The following is an 18,510-nucleotide window of genomic DNA, read 5'->3' on the forward strand; positions in this document are numbered from 1 at the left end:
AGCTCAAAGCACTGCTGTGCCTGTAAGATGCACTATATGACAATGAACAACTGGTTACTGGATCTGCATACAGGTGCTCCACCAAATTCATGCCTCCATCTGATGGTCTGTACATGATATGACAGATTATCAATGTAACAATAATGTCCATCAATTATTCAGCACTATAAATGAACCAGTATTAATTATGAGCACTTTTACTTCAGATATTAGTGTATATTATTCTGCCAATAGTTATTTCCCTTTACCTAATTACAATCTGGACTGGAGTGTTTTTCCAGTGTGTTTCTGCTACTTTTACTAAAGTAATGGATTTGAGTGCCTCTCAGTCCACTGCATTAATCATTTATTAGAATCCTTTTATTTATACAGTAGTTTCCGACCAGAAAAGCACTCTGTACAGTAAATACAGTACACTTGATCTATATATAGCAACCATGTTTTTTTTTCAGCTGTTTGTCTCTTTTCTATGCACTGGATGTTCTGAAGCTGTGTGTTTGTGTTATTGTACATTTGCTTAGGCCAGTATGTTGGTAGACTAACAACTAACTGATTGAAATTCATTGTATTCCAATACATGTCATTGATAAACCTAAGTTAGCATTTTGCAGACGCCACTGGTGTGAACCAGAGGGCCAGGGACCTTTATTACATGTTATTCCTCATTTCCTGCCCCCTCTTCAGTGGTGGAAGAAGTACTGAGATGTTTTACTTAAATAAAAGTAGCAACACCAAGTAATTAAAATACTCCATTACAAGTTGAAGTCGTAAAGTAGAAAAGTACAGAAATACTGGAAGCAAAACACTGTTGGATATTTTTTCTATAACAATCTATCACATTTTATAAAATAATCTTATATTTTAGATCAATAGATAAGATAAGATAAAGAAAGGTTAAAAAACAAACGAAAATAAAACTACTTTAACCTTTTTCAAACGTATCATGTTTCAGCTTACAGGACAAAATGTTAGTTTGACCAGAGCTGAAATACTGAATAATGAACGACTGATAATAAATAATAATAATAATGATAACAATAATATCATTTGTATAGCACTTTAAAGGTACTCAAAGGCACATGACATGGCAATAAAGCATGATAATTGCTGAGAATAATGAAACCGAAAATGTAAAATGCAGAATAGGAGTCTAGAAAATTGCTCGCCTTCAACATTTGTTGTCTATGCTTATGGGGATGCTCCCACAGGGGAGAATAAAAATAAAGATCTTTTTCCAAAACACCTACACACACACACACACACGCACGCACAAACACGCACATACACATTCAAATATACTTGTACACACACACACACACACACAGAGTCTACCAGACAGCCTAGAAAGCAGTCTGCCGCATCAGTCTCTTGACAGACTGTGTGTGTGTGTGTGTGTGTGTGTGTGTGTTTGTGCCCACGCCTGGAAAGGTTAAGGGTGAGTAAGTACCCCACAGCTGTGTGCATCACTGCTCCCGCTCTTCTTAACAGGTCCTGGGTTTGGGTGTGTGTGTGTGTGTGTGTGTGTGTGTGTGTGTGTGTGTGTGTGTGTGTGTGTGTGTGTGGATGTGTGTGTGGGTGTATGTGTGGGTTGGGGGCAGAATTTGTCCACCAGGGTAAGTGGAGCAGAAGAGGAGACGCCTTAATCATCACTCCTCCATGAATCTTTCATTGGCACTGGCTGGTGTGTGTAAGTGTGTGTGTGTGTGAGTGTGTGTGTGAGTGTGTGTGAGTGTGTGTGTGGGTGAGAAACAGAGACTGGCAGCCGTACTACGGGAAATAGCAGTTTATGTACCACCTTACGTCTTTTCCCACTTCCCTTTTTTGGGTATTTTGAGAATTTTTTTGTTTTGTTTTGTTTTGTTTGCTTTATCCAAGAGGAAAGTGTAAGAGGAGCACAAGTCTGGAGCTGGAGCTGCAAACACTCACTCCACAGATCAGCCACGACACTCATTTATTATTCCCATTCCTTCAGTAATCCTCAAGTGTCAAGTGCAGGTCAGTCAGTCTGAGATGAGACGCTTCACTCTTCTGAACCCAAACAGCATCAAACAAAATCACTTCCCCACTAATCACACCTGTTCTCTCTACTGAGCTGTGTGTGTCTGATTGTTGAAAGTTGGAAAAAGCTTTTGAAAACGCATCCTCACACTTCAGCTGCGAATTTTCACACAACTCCCACAATCCTGTCAATCTAGTTTACAGAGAGAACTTGTGCATCACCTCCACCTCTTTGTGTTCAGCACTGACTGCTCGTGTCAACACCTGAGGAAAGTCTTTTGTTTTAAATAGATGCTATTGGACATGAAAAGCAGCATCTGCACAATCAAATACGACCGCCAATAATTTTGTCCCCAGCCAGGTGTTAGGTTCAAATTTAAATTCACTTTAAGAAAGAAACAAATAATCAGTCCATGTATCCTGGGCATTTATTTTGATTTGTGTTCTTATCTGGTCAAAAAAGACTTGTATTTGTCTTTCTGCATTGATACCCCACATTAGTGTTCTCCAGGGTACCAATTAACTTAGTGCCGTTATCGTGATTTGTAGGGCTGGAGGAAAATATTGATTCACATGAGAATCATAGTCTTTGTCGTCTATGATTCCAGTTTGATTCACAGAATAAAAAATAGGTTTTGTGCCTTGTTAATGACTTTTTGCTGGCAGATCAAAAAACGGCAGAACTCAACTGTAGCGGTACACAGCGTGCAAACCCCTGAGTCATCTAGTACTCCATTTTTGGCATATTTTGGATGTAATACTTTAAGTAATACTTTGCAAATTTTCAACCAGCTTTGTTTGTGGGTAGGATGTGTTAATAAAATGCAGTAAACTTCCCTCCATCCTACCAGTGTTCAGATCTGCCTGCTCATCTCTCAGCTCAAATGCTGCATTTTGCATCATCCAGCAGATTTTCACTGACTCTTGGGCCATTGCTTCAACTTCAGATTGTACATCCTCATGTTGAATCACCGCCACCACGGACACAAAGAGACCTGCCCCTCTCTCTGTCTCAAACTCGAGGCAGTGCTGATCAAATATAAACCAAGATTCAGTTACTGTATTGCCCATTCCTTACCTAAATGTCTTAAGAAACACATTTTAGTGCACTGTTTGGCTGTAATAGGAGAATTTCTGAGCAGGAAGCAGGCACCGTAATGTGTCCTGTATTGTAAAACACAGGGGCTGAAAATACTGACTAAGCAGTGCTGATAAAATATGAATACATATTCAGTAACTGCATTGCCTACTTAAAATGTTTTCAGGAACTGTCATTTTAATAACAGTTTATCTGTAATTCAAGATAGCTTGTTACCAGTCATCCACCATATTGTTTCATGTGGAAAAATGGCCAAGCTTGCATTGCGTCACCCACCAGAGGAAGTATTTATTGTGACGTTGCGGAACAGTGCATTGTGGTAATTGTGGGTTTTCTACCTTTGTGCAAAAATAAATGCCACTGCGAAGACAGCCTAGTTTTGTGAAAAAGACCATAATTCAAGATGACTGAAATATCAGCTTCAAACTGAACTAAATTCAAAAACTAATATAACAATCTAAATCTAAATCTATATACCCATACATTTTGACACAGGGTTATTGACAGGATTGTTAATCAAATGATCAAAGTCCAACTGACAAACATTGGGGCCCTTCGGCAGTTGCCCAATAGATAATCCAGCCTTGGTGCATCTTGTTGCAACACCAGCCATAAAATGTCAGTCAGCCACTACCATAGAAAACATCTAAATTCCACAGATATGTTAAAAATATCTTGATCAATAGCCACAGTATCATAATCAGATTACATTTCAAATTTCAGCTTGACATCAGTCAACAACACATTGACACATTCCCTACAAAAACTGAGCATTATAAGCTACAGAAGAGGGGAGAGAAGAGGAGAGGAGAGACACAGCCGAGGTCTGAGGTATCAATCAATGTCATTTTCAGTACTCAGGTCACCTTTCTAAAAAACATCTTAGAGGGCTCTACAGTCAGGCAGAATAAGTACAGATAATTCCTCTGCGGGGTTTAAAACCATCAGTGTTACACATGTGGGTCGGAGACAGCACACACCATCTTTGTGCACTCATGTGCTGCAGCTAATGTTAGCATTTAGTTGTTGGTTTGCTTACCAACCTAAACGACGCAGGGCGTTTACCACAGACACATATGCTTTACTGCATTCCTGGGTTGCTGGGTAATGGAAGCAGCTGGTATCCTGCTATAAAAACTTAATTTACTTGGTGGGCACAGTGGTGAGACACTAACACATGTACAAAAAGCAAGCTTGCAAACATGCTATACCTGCAGACAGATACATTACAGTAGCTGAAATGACTAGAACACAGTGCAGGTTATCTCATCTGAGAATAAGTGCCTTGCTCAAGGGCTCTGTGATGGGCCTTTAGGCAATCATCTGCTCATAGTGTCAAAAAAAGACTCCTTCTAGGCAAAGACAAAACAGCTTTTAGGTCCTGCCAGGAATAGTGGTGTAAATATGGAGAGGAGAGGAGAGGAGAGGAGAGGAGAGGAGAGGAGAGATTAGCTGTAAGGAGATTTGCGTCAAATAAAATCAGTTTCTATAAGTGATTGAATTGCTCACATTGTTTTTTACTTCAAGCTTCAGCATATATTTAGTTAAGTCCACATCCCGAAGGGCAAACACATAAATATACATGAGTCCGTACCACACTTGTGAGGACTCTCACTGACAATACTTTCCTTAGTGCCTATGGCCTTAATCAGATGAGAAAAGCAACATGCTAAGAGCATTTCAATATAAATTGGTTTTCCAGGATTTTTTTTGTCACTCATTGGTTGCCATTGGTTGTGGTTTGACAGATAGTCTGTGCTACTAATTTCACTTAATATCACAAGCAACTTTTCAAATGCATCCCTTACTCTTTAAACCATGCAGAGTATACTTAAAACAGACTTGTCCGTTCAAAAGTTTTTTCCAACCACGTCTGAAGGCATAAGTGTTCATAGCTGTTCAAAATGGGCACACTCGAAGGAGGTGTGAAAAGCTTGTCATCATGCAGAGGTGGGGAGATTCGATGAATCATCCCAATGTGGATAATGACACACACTTTTGGACAGTTTCACCTGGAAGGCATTGCACTTAGTGGTAAACATCGAGGGTGACAGGCTTATGATGAAGAGAGCTTCAGAGAATGTCAAACCCGCATACTAACGTCACCTTCGCACACCTAGCCTGGCCAACTGTTGCTAGAGTGACAGAGCTTGTTGTGTTGTTGGTTTTGGAAAGTTACAAAAGATGTCATAGGATGTTACAGACAGTTTGAACGTCCAACAGTAAGTTCTTTTGTACCCTCACAGCTAACTGTAACCCTAAAACCTGGAGCTTCTCTGGGTCTTATTCCCCATACAAAAGGTTTGCCCTGACCGCAAACATTTCCACGAGGTCATCTAAGCCTAACAATTTTTGTGGAGCATCTTTGGATCTTATCCCACTGACCAACCTCACTCATCTCATCCCAGATGTCTGACCACAGTTTGAAGTACAAGGTTAGGTAAAGGTGCATTTAAGCTTCTCTTTTCCACTGGGCTCAACTTGAATGGGAAAGTTGGGAAAGTGACATACAGAACCTTGCCCTTGACATAGGAGAAACCCTTACTTAACCATTTTTTAACGGTGAAAGTGACGACCAGAGAAACAACTGTTCTTCCTTTCGAGGTCTGAAATGGAAATTGGTCATCACAAAGATACAGTAGAATCATAAGAGCACAGAAACACACTCAGTTATAAATATGCAGAGCTTTAGTTTCTGCCCAGCAGTGATAAGATAAATTCCCTCTGGGCTATTAAGAAGAAGTGTGATAGTGTGGGTCTATTTTTTTTCCAAGTAGGATTTTTATTTTTATCTACACAGTTTCAAATGATGAGTTATGAAAGGAAGTGCAGAGGAGAGAAAAAAGGCACATTGACAGCTGAATTCAATACAACTTTATGAAAACAGCGCAGCAGAGCTCTTTATGGCTCTTTATCCTGGTGCTGCCCCTGCTTATATTTGTCAAATGCTTACAGCGATGAACAGCTCAGCAGTGTTGCCAACTTGGTAACTTTCTCACCAGATTTAGCAACTTTTCAGCCCTCTTAGCAACTCATCATTAAAAAGCAACTAGCAACAAATTTAGCATACTGTTTCGACCATCAGAGTTTTTTTGTCACTCCCTGGATTCAATGGAAAGTTGTGCACTATAGTACAGGTATATGCCCCATACCTCTCATGGCATCTCAAATGTTTTGTTGAAGATTTTTCAATTTTGGAGATAGTGCTAGATACTTAAAATGGAAAAGAGTTGGCAACACTGCAGCTCAGACAAGGCTCCTCTTTCAGGCACTTACTTCGTGATGACCAATTTTCCGTTTCAGTCCTCAAGAGGGAGAACAGTTGTTTTCCTAGTCATTACTTTTTAAAAGGGCTCTTTCAATGTTAAAAATTGGTTGAGTAATGGTTCGCCCCATGTCACTCATCCATCCATTTTCATCTGCTTGTGTGTTGCTGGGGCAGCAGGCTGAGCAAAGTACTCCAAATGTCCCTCTCCCAAGCAATGATTTCCAGCTCCTTCTGGGAGATCCCAAGGTGTTCCCAGGCCAGATGAGATATGGAATCCCCCCAGCATGTTCTGGGTCTACCCTGGGACCTCCTACCAGCAAAAAATGCTCAGAAAACCTCTAACAGGAGGCGCCTAGGAGCCATTCTGATCAGATGCCCAAACCCCCTCAACTGACCCCTTTTGACATGAAGAATCAGCGGCTCTACTCAGAGCTCCCTCCGGATGTCTGAGTTCCTCATCCTACGTCCAAGGCTGAGCCCGGCCACTCTGCACGAGACAACCATTTCGGCCGTGCCTATATCTGTGATCTCATTCTTTCGGTCACTACCCAAAGCTCATGACCATAGGGGAGGGTTGGGATGTTGATGGGCCAGTACATCGAAAGCCTTTCCTTCTGGCTCAACTCCCTCTACACCACAACAGTCCAGCGCAGTGCCCACATCACTGCTAAAGCCACACCAAGCCACCCGTCCATGTCACGCTCCATTTTACCTTCACTCTTGAACAAGACCCTGAGATACATGAGCTCCTTCACTTGGGGCAGTGACTCTCTCCCAGCCCAGAGGGGGCAAACCACCATTTTATGGCAGAAAACCATGGCCTCAGACTTGGAGGTACTGACTTACATCTCAGCTGCTTCGCACTCAACTGCAAACCAACCCATATGGTGGAGGTCACGATGTAATGAAGCCAACAGAACCACATCATCTGCAAAGAACAAGGATGCAAATCTCAGGTCCCCAAACCAGAGAATTTCTTCCTCTCAGCTTTGCCATAAGGTCCTGTCCATGTCACCCATCAGTTTGGAGTAAGGCACCAAGGTCAGTGTTTAGGCTTGGGTACTGTATGTCACTCAAGACTTTCCAACACAATTGGAGCCAAATGGAAACACATGATCAAAATATTGGCAAAAAGATGTAAAAGACGGAGTGAAGAGGACATCCCTTTTGTTCTGCGGTGTCTTAATATCTGCAGCAATGTGGTGAAGATTTTGACTACCTTCAGTTGCCTCCTAGAGGGGACCTGATCAGTGGAAAGTAACTTCCTGCAGCTCTGTAAATAGTGATGAAACTTGAGAGTGGACAGCTGTTAAGGAGACAGTCTCTCACATTTGATTCTGACACTCTTGGCAGAAAAACTGTGTTGAAGATAAAACAAAAAAAGTAACATAAAGAACTATTCTAACTATAAAAAAAAGACAAAAAACTCTTGTCTAATCATTGCCCACTCATATTTTAAACATTTATGTATCCAGGAAAGGTCAGCTGGGCTTCTAGCCAGTAAAATACTGCTTCACATTATTATAATCATCATCACAATCAACCCCTGAGTGCTCCTTAGTTCGATCACAGCCTTCTATTTTTGGCCACCACTCACCCACTTTCTCATCTTACATTTTGCCAGCAGCTCAGGGACTCAAACCAACAACCTTATGGCCTCAATCTGGTTTCTATAAACTCTGAGTCAAGGATGTAGTCAAGGCAAAATCTATTTCAACTCAGATTACCCTACTTAGAGGAATAGTTTATTCACCTCGTTAGACTGGCATGAATCCTGATGAGGTAAATTCTTTTGTATTGATTATGTGGAAACGTCTGATGTAATATTTATGGGTATAAATTCATTTAATGGTGGATGTTGTGCCAAGTAGAGATCACAGTTTCCCACAGCCCTCCTGGAGCTAAGTGCTGCATTAGAGAAACTGCAGATCCTTGCTCTGCTGCAGGGTATTTTTGCACTTAATCATTAGTGAATCCATTTAATTCGAAACTTGTTTTTTGGTTTCGCCTCCAGACGTTTAACAGCTTACACAGGTCGCCATGGAGACCACATCAAGACAACATTGCTTAGCCATTCATTTCCTCTTGCCATCAAAAGCATCTGGCTCTCACTTTCTTCTCTCTGTCACACCCTCCTGCTCTGCCTCCCTTTTTATTCCCTGCATTCCTTGTGGCAGCCCCAACATACCTGAGCCCGTCTCAACAAGTGAGCCAACAATCAGAGCGCGTGCCAAGCAGGTGAACAGGTACCCTGCACCACACTGCAAGCTGACAGGAAGCCATCCAGCCAGGCTGTAAAGAGCTGAATCAACACCACTAAGTAACAGGAAGTGTGGTGTTTGCTGACACTTCCCAAGTGACATGCTTTCTGCCTCTTGTTGCAAAGAACCATCTATGATCTTTTACTATGCTTAGTCACCTTTGAGTGAAGAGAAACTCAAATTAAAAAACCCATTAAGCCAAACTTTCACGAAGCCAAATATTCTAGATGTGGCAACACCCGGATTTAATTAAAGACAGGTTGTTGTTGAGACAGCAATTGATTTAAGCTCTTGACAGCAGCTGTCTGCTTACCTCTGTTTGACACTTAAAATTAATTAATTTCTTTTTTCTTTTTTTCAGTGTTATGGTGCCATGCTGCTGGCTTGTATGCAAGACATAGAAATTAGTTTGGCTTCCAGCTACAGACTGATAACTGGTATTTTCCCTCTGGTAAAATGCATTTTTAATGTTCATGGGAAGATTCTTTGCTCTACAAGTTGTTTATCTTTGCTACATGACATGGCAAGATGATTTTTCTGATTCTGATCCAGCATTCATCACTGTCTGGAGTTGCTTCACAAATATATCACACATTTTCCCAAGAGAATGTGAGATAATGTGAGTCTGATCTACTGTAGCTGAGCTCAAGTGGATTGTTTCAGAGTGAATTAACTGACCTGACCTTAGTTTAACTGTGATGAATTGTCCTGTTTAAATTAAAGTCCTTTTCGAACTATACTGTGTTTACTAAGATTGTGTAACTGTAATTGTTAGCAGTGCCATCTTTACAGTATTTTTAATCCACCATTAATTTTTCATCCGTTAATAGGAATGGTTCAATATTTTTGGGAAATATGTTTAAGATGACAAGATAAAAGTGACTCATCATCTTTGCCAGGAAGCAATTAGCTTGTTTAGCATAAAGACTGGAAGCAGGGGGAAACTGCTAGCTTGGCTCCCTCTAAAGCCACAAATTGTTCCTTTTATATTACTATTTTTGTAAGGATTAAACAAATGAGATATATCGTGTGTTAATTAATGAGCTTCAGAGGTGCTGGAAGGCAGATTTTGGAACTCTGGACAAAGTCGGGGTATCTATTTCCCCTTTTCCAGCAGTTTTGCTAAGCTAAGATCATCACCTCCTGGCTCCATACTTAATACGCAGACATGAGAATGGTATTGATTTTCTTATCTTTATCTCAATGTGGGAAAGAAGGCAAATAACAATATTTCTCAAAATGGTAAACTGCTTCTTTAGAATCAGAGGAATCAAAACATGCTTCTCTTTGGGGACAGTTTGATCGAATAATTTTTAAGCACTGAGGAGAGACTTCTGTTTTTATTTTGGCTAATGGGAGGAACATAGAACTTTGAATGGTTCTATTTTGTATTTATTGTAAATCCCATCTGAATCCCAAAATCCATTGGAGGGTTTGAAAGGCATATTTTCTTTAAAAATCCTTGAAATCACAATTTATCACAGCCAGAAACTGAAAAAAAAAAAATAGAAATTATCACTGGATTATCAAATTTACAACAGTTCTTAAGCACATCATGCGTGAAAAACGCTTTATTCAGGACTCCTAACCAAAGCTAAGCTTAAAAAAGTGATATTTCTTCAAAATCACTTTATTCTACATGTCCTGATTAAAATTTAGCAAAAACTAAACCATTTGCATCGACCAGATCCTGTACAAAACAGTAAATTCTGTGCTCCTGCATGCATGACAACAATTAGAAACCAAGACTTTCTTCAACTCCAGGATTTTGTTTCCAGTTTTTAACCTTTAACTTTAAAATATCAAAGGGTAAGATTTGTAAAATCTAACAACATCCTCTGTGCTAAATTACTGATATTACTGTGGCTGGCCACTGCTGCCACTGTCGTGTGCAGTTTATTTGAGAAAACGGTCATTATGCACATGTTGCTGATGCTGGCTGTGTGCAAGCTGTGATGGGTGTGTGTGTGTGTGTGTGTGTGTGTGTGTGTTTCCATATGTGTGGAGGACTGTGTATAATGTGTGGCAGGATGTGTGGATGTCATGCACTGATATTCTGCAGACACAGAAGATAGGTGCAGACACAGCTTGTGTGATGATGCAATTTGAGGGTAGGATTTGCATTTTGCTTACGAAATTAGCTTCCGTGTTATTTGTTTGTTGCATTGGCTCCAATATATTTGCTGTGAATCTAAAAAATATATGGTAAGGACCAATTTAAGGTGGAGGGAGAGTCTTACCCAGTGAGGCTCAAGTAAAAAATATCTGTAGCTTCGGGGAGAGTCACGGAAAATGAATAAATAAACAAATAAATAAAAAGAAATAAGAAATAGAAAGGAAGTCCAACCCCAGCCACTCCCACCTCAGATAAATAAAGAACAACCATTTCGTGAAAAATATTGACATAAAACATTAAAACAATATGACTGGTTCCTGATGAAATGGCTGTATTCGTTAAAACTATACCTCAAGACCATAGACTGTAATTGAATCATATAAAATTCAACCTCCGTACAGTTAGAGACCAAAACTGTTTTCTGTAGCAGGGTGTAAACATGTTTATTTCCATTGTAAAGCTAGGCATTTTAACATGGAGGTCTATGGGGACTGACTGGCCTCTGGAGCCAGCCTCAAGCAGCCGTTCAAAGAACTGCAAGTTTCGAAACTTCTGTGTTGGCTTCATTTCTCAGCCCTGGAGGTTGCCGCTTGCTCAAGACACCTCAAACATCGCAGGTAACCATACATTATATGCTTCACTTGACTTCACAATTGCATATTTGTTGCATCATCCTGAGATCAAAACACTGTGTCATTCCTTTTTTAATTACTTTTATGACTTTGCGGATTTTGGTTTGAATCCTCAGCATCTAGGAGTGGTTGAGTTCAGTCAGTTTATCTCTTAAATCAATCACAAACCACTATATATACAACATAATTCATCTGTGCAGGGTAAGACTAATGCTACTAATGCAAAAGGGCCCATTTTCATAACTGTATGGGAGCTTATGAGAACACACACACACACACACACACACACGAACACCTCCCCTTGTGGCCTTCATCATTAGATGGATCAGGGTCACCAGACATACAATTAAGAAGATCAGGTCACTATATTTCATAACACACGCACACCAGTTATTAGAATTATATGTATACACTCTTATCCGTCTACACACCCAGATATACATACAGACACACACACACACACAGAAAGGTAGGGAGACATTTAATGTTACTAACATAGACATAATACCCTGAGGCTGTAGGTTACGCTAAAAGGAATGTACAAACCAGATAATCTCTTTTCACACACACACACACACACACACACACACACACTCACACCACAGCTTTAAATATGTGCCACAAAGCTATTAACACATCAGCTTTTGGTGTTTCAGAAACTGTGAAACACTGCTGCTAAATAAATGAACATCCTCACTTATCCCCTGATATTTTGAATCAAGACAAAATCTCCAAAACAGCCAGACTTTGCAAATATAACTTTCATCATACTTAAGTATCTGAGCGGCTGAACTTTGCTGAACTGTTTAAAAGTTGTTTTGGTTGCACTTCCTTTAATTGTTAGTAATTAAAGACTATTTCTGCACCATGAAAAGTACAAGATCAATTTTGTTTTACTTGAGAAACTCAAGCGATGTTTCCAATATCTGGGATTGTTGAGGCATCTAGCAGGTTAAATGAGACGTGTAAATCCAATTACACTCTCAGCCACAGTAGAAGTGCTCCATCACACATCTAACCTGCACCAACGCTGCAGACTAATCTTTCTCAGAGGTCGGACAGTATGCGCTGTAGCTGAATCAGCACACTGTAAAGCATAACTGAAGTCTCTCAAATGACTAGTTTCCAGATGTTAGACCATTGCTCAACCTGTTTCAGCTGCTGACGAAGGAATAAAATTGGAGTCTGACAAACAGCTCTCCTGTAGGGTGGAGCATCACTCTTGTCCATTTAAAAGAATGAAACAAACTGTAAATGATAATTCCAGTTTATTACAACATCAGTCAGACTTTAATCACGTCTACCAGAAATACTAACATTGCAAACACCAAGTTAATTGCAGTAATGTGGAAACATGGCAACATTGCTAAAATTAAGTCAGTCTGCATTCAAGTCAGCAGGGTTTACCAACAGTTAGATGACCAGACATATTTTTAACAAACCTTCATGTTATCCCAATTGATTTGGGATAGAAAACACAGGTGACCAGTAACTTTCTGTTGTAAACATGCATCACAGTTTACAGAACTTCAATTGTGAACTACGCTATTTAATGTAGATGTACGGCTACAGTGTTTCTTTACAATGATGTTATTGCAGCTTGTCTCCAACCAGTTTCTCGTCCTTTTGGACCAAGATGGAGCAATGTTGCTGCTTCCTCAGATCTCAGTAATTGCTTTGGTGAGTACAACTGATAGAAATGGTGGACAACAAAAACAGGACCGAAGTTGTAGTAACCCAGAATTATCTGGGTAAATAAAGCGCGTATATTCCTGTATATGTCAAAATTCATGTGTCGGATTCATGCGTGTGGGATGGAAAATGTCCGTATTAGCTGGACATTAAACAGACAGACAGACAGCTCCTTAGGACAAAGTCCATGTAATGTCCGATTGAGCCCACGTGTGAATAGAGCAGGTAATCGTCCAGACAATTCCCGGCAAGCAAGTGGGCGTGTTGATGACGTTTTATCAAACCGGAAGAAAACAATCATTCGAGGGTGAAGGAGAAGGGGCATTTACATGAAGATGGCAACAAAAATGTCTAACTGAAGAGATGATAAGATTCATGAACTTCTGTTGGTAAAGGCTGAGGCTGTATTCGTCAAAAAAAAAAATTAAAGGAACGGCAGGAAACTCTGTTGTTAATGACCAAATTAGGAACTGTCCTACCTCCCGCATGTTCTGCCCAGGCACCACCCCTTACTTACACCAAATGGAGTATTTCCAGTAGGAAACTGTCTGGAGTTCAAATGAGAAAACAGCTTTAGCATGTTAGCATGCTAACATAGTACATCATTAACGTGCTAACTTTCTGGTGCTAGATAAAAAAGGAAGGGTATGTCAAAGAAGACAGGAACATCTGCACCAAGTTTCTGTCAGTAGTTAAGACATTTTACTCAAAACCAATAATGTCAACCTCCTGATGGTGCTAGGGAAAAGTCAGGGGATCACCAAAGACAGTAAGATTCGTCCTCTGGGGACCATGAATGCTTGTACAAAGTTAATTGGAATCCATGAAACAGTTCTTGAGATATTTCAGTCTGGATCAAGTGGCTGATCAACCAACAGACTTACATTGCTTACCCTAGAACCATGCCGCCAGCACAACTAAAAACGTATAGATGACTCTTGCAGTATTATAGATTAAGTGTTTGAGTCTGGAATACATTGTTGGTCATCATTAAATTTTCATTACAGTCATCCATGTTCAATGTCATTCAACATCCTATAAGATGGAATATAATGAGACAGACTCACAGAAAGATGGCCAGCAGAATATATCACCTTTGAACTTTCTTTCAGGTGTCTTCTCCTTTTTCAATACAGTCTTGTCTCGTTCCTTTTTTCCCTTCAAATATCTCCTTGCCCTGTCATCTATTCTGCCTTTATTTGAATTATTCTCCTTAAACCAGTTTCTATCACCTCTTCTTCCATCCCTATTTCCTCTAATGTCACTACCTCATTCCTTTCATCCACCATCCCTCCTTTTCCTCGCTCTCTCCCGCTGAGATGAAAGTTTGTCATAGGAAGTGACCTTGCTCTGTGTTACCGCGGTAACAGTCCATCTCGTAGTTACTGATCTGACCCCTGACCCTTGAAGATGTAAAGACAGACACATACACACAGTACAGCACACACACACGATACAGGCAGAGCAAAAATCACACGCTATCCTGTGATCAAATTACAAATAAAATGTAAAATCAGTGTTAGACGACATAAGTACCACTCTGACACACACACACACACACACACTCACACGCCCTGAGTCTGCCCCGGCTCTGCCATCACACACCACATCAAAGCAGCTTATGGCTGAGCAGTAAAAGTGGCGCAGTGGTTTGAATTTATTCCCTTCAGTCAGACGTTTATTCGCTGCTTCCCTTTCTTAATGAGCGTCTTACAATAACCCTGTCACTTACTGCAGCAAATTACTGCTACCTAAATGAGGGGCTGATGGTACCTCTGTGTTCATGCATGTGTGCATGTGTATGTGTGTTTCCACCTCACACTCTCTTAAGGGCACCTGTATGTGATTTAACGTTCCACATGGCCTTCCTCCCAGAGTACACTTTTACCTTTTTACTATCCACCAAAAAGCGAGGGAAGGAGGGGGGCCACGGAGCTGTAATGATGAAAGGGGAGAGATGGAGGGATGAGAAGGCAATAAAATGGAAATGAAAGAAGAGGGAGAGGCGGGAGAGAGGAGTGAATGATCATCGGTGGCGACTGAGGAAGAAGCAGAGAGGAGAAAAAAGGGGAAATGGAGTAAATTATAAAGCTGTAATCTACTTCTAAGTGTCTAATAAATCTCCAGCTTACATCTTTTCTGTGATTTTCTGATTTAAATTCACACTGCTCTTTTTTTTTGCTGATATATTCACAGTTTCTCACAAATGACTGCGGAATTGACTGACACTTCATTGAACATGATTCTTCATCATCACAAAAAATGACTTACACTGCAGAATTGTGACAGTTCATCACAATTTTCCCACAGCAAGCAAAGCCAGTCAAAGCTTTGGTCCACATGCAAATCAATGAGGCATATCGTCTTGCAGCTTATATCAATATTTGCATGTTTACTGAAAAGAATGGTTCGAAAGTCTCTTGTCAATGCAAATTGGACTCGAAGTCAAGGTGAAATGATAAGTCAATGTTTTGATGATTGATTTATCTTGGAGGGACAGTTAACCCCCAAATCAAAAATAAATATTTCTCGTCTGACCTGTAGTGCTATTTATCATACTAGATTGTTGTGGTGCGAGTTACTGAGTGTTGTCGAATGGCACTAGATGGGACTCGGCTTGTGGTGCTCAGTACACCAAAGGAAAAAAAAATTGAAAAACTCAACAGCAGTTGAGATAAGAAAAGATAATCTATAAACCCTGTTGTGAGCACCTTCACGTAGGAACTATTTTCTCTTTACCAAACTACGCCCGCAAACTGTATCACTGCGCAGAAGGAAGCATGCATCTACTGCTAGCTCACCTACCTCCACTGAGCTAGCTAATGTTAAAGCTCAGCAGGGGAGGACGCCATTAATGTTTAGATCTTGTGCTGTCACGGGCACAAGCCTCTCGTCAGTGAGCAGATGCACGCTTCCTTCTGTGCAGCAATTGGAAAGTATAGTTCAGTAAAAAATATCAATTTGGCCGATACCTCATACACTCAGCAACTCACAGTATTCTCATGCCTAACTCTAACTTCATTAATTTACAAAGACAGACTTAGATTTTGCTCCTTACACACTTGGCTACAACCACGACGAGACTTGACCCTGCACATATTCAAATGACTAACCGTTAACTTCACAAACTGACCGTCAAACCTTATACTGGAAAATATGTACAACTGAATGGTGCTAAAAAAATGTTTACATTTAGATGGACTAAATTAATTCCAACAACAAAAATCTACTCAGATGGGGAAATCTGTATGCTGAGGTCAACGTAGTATTGTCCATCAATAAATGCCCCGCCCACACAAGCTTATTATTTGTAAAAATAATTAGCATAACTCACCCTCCATCATGGGAAACTCATGAGTGTGCGCTCAGAGCACAGGCTCAGCGGGGCTGAGGCTGTCACAGGGCACACATGTGAAAGTTTGCCTCAATGGTTTTCTGTCAGACAGCCCTTTCTGGCAGAAATCTATCCATTTTATCCCCAGCCACGACTTTTTTCCAGTACCAAGAAATCCATTTCTGGAAGTAAGCCATCGAGCAAACTTTTTTCCTTGTCGGCTTTCTCCCAGAAAGCCCTTTCTAACAGAAATCTATTCATTTTAACCCAAACCATAAAGTTTTTCCTAACCTTAACCAAGAGATCCCTTTCTGGTAGAAAGCCCACAAGGAAAATTTCTCCCAGCTGCTATCAGAGGTCACTGAAGCATGCACTGCTATGTGCCTGCAAAACCACCCTGTGTTTTTTGGGGAGTCGCATTTCAGTTTCAGTTTTCAAGTGATGGCCATTTTCAACCTTTGTTTAACTTCTTAAAGACTTAATGATCAATCAGTTAATTGAGAAAATAATCACCAGATTAATAAATGATGAAGATGATCGTAATCTGAGTCCACAGCCATGCTAGCAGCTCTGTGGGATTGTACTTTGGCACAGAGGTATTTGAGCTAAATGCTAACAGCATGCTAACGTACTTCCAATAAAAATGCTGATTGAGATATATCCGTCTGAAACAAGGTAGGGACGCTAGTACTTTTTGAGTGCCACAGTTTACATTCCCCTGTTTTGCTATAACTTTATATAGCTCATCAAACATGGTCATGACAAATCAATTACTATATTTATTGTTCATAACATAGAAATGTTTCATGAGAAAAACAATCATGCAACACCAAGGAATGACAAATATAACTGCTGCTGATACTTTTAAGGTCTTCAGACCAGAATTGTAAAAATGAAATAAAAAGGGAAAGAAAGGGTCAAAAACTGAATGTGGGTTAAAAAAAAGCAGAGCAAAGAGGCTGAGAGAGAAGGAGAGGAAGGTGTAACAGTATTTTTGGGTGACCCTGTCCTTATTTTATACTATTACTGAACTAAAAATACCTCACCACCCCACAGTCCAGCCCTGTCTGTTGCCAAGCGAGTGTGTGTGTGCGTGCGTGTGTGGGTGTGTGCACGTGTGTGTTCACATGGCACCAACTTTACCGTATAATACTTTAATTCTATGTCATTTCTGGGAGTAGTTAAAGGCTCTTAAACTAACTACTACTTTTACTCCCCTTCACTCAGTCTGCAAAAAAGCACAAGTGCCAACTGGTGTGTGCCACGCTGCGGAGAGTCAGTGTCTGACGGCTCACGTTTGTGTAAGTATGCAGATAATGCAAAGATCAAGTCAGCTATCTTTGCCTGCTGGGATAAGCCCTTATTTACAGTTGACCGTAAACAGGAGATTGCGTTGCCCTGCGACAAATCAAAGGGAGACTTAAATGAGAAATAATGAGAGTTCCTGCAAATGTAAACATGATGAATGAGAGGGTCAGACAGACAGAAACAAATATGGAATAACTCAGTGAGAGTGGGTGTTATTCCCTCACTGGCAAGGTCAGTGCATTAGCTGTCATGCTGTGAGCTAAGGACTGTTAACACTTAGATTAACAGGCCGGGATTAGCAGGAGATTAGACATCAGTCTCTAATCCAAATGCACAGTGCTGGTGATGGTGACGGGAAGGTAGCGGACAATGAGAGGTGGGAGTTTATGAATGTGTGTGTGCGTCAAGTGTGAGTGGGGGTAATCAGGGCACATCAGGGAGAGATTCGACGTCCCTGCTCTTTCTCAGCAGGGAGCATCGAATCTCCGTGGTTGGGGGAACATTAGGTCACAGCCTGAGGTCGGCCATTTCCAGGTCAAGTCCTCAATGTCAGAGCAGTAGACGAACTGAATGAATGTGGCACCAGCCGTCTGATTAGAGCTGCTAGGCGAACAGACACGTGGTTCTTGAGGGAGCTGAACAGAAATGTGATCTCAGAAATGAGTTTTTGACTGAAGAAACAGCATTCTGCACACACATTCAAAACACTGTTGTATGATGTAATACACACACACGCCGAGTTTGAAACTTACAAAATGAAACTCTGCTCACAAGAAACATAATCATTATACTGTAGCTCTCG

The 18,510-nt window shown here is 40.6% G+C and overlaps 1 protein-coding gene across 1 annotated transcript in view; it reads right to left on the minus strand.

The window, feature by feature from the left end:
- The window catches only part of LOC126397154 (glypican-1-like), a 50,558-nt gene that overhangs the window by 15,983 nt on the left and 16,065 nt on the right, over positions 1-18,510 (minus strand). The gene's annotated exons all lie outside the window — the stretch shown is intronic.

Source organism: Epinephelus moara, chromosome 10 (genome assembly GCF_006386435.1).
Source record: "Epinephelus moara isolate mb chromosome 10, YSFRI_EMoa_1.0, whole genome shotgun sequence".
NCBI lineage: Eukaryota > Metazoa > Chordata > Actinopteri > Perciformes > Serranidae > Epinephelus > Epinephelus moara.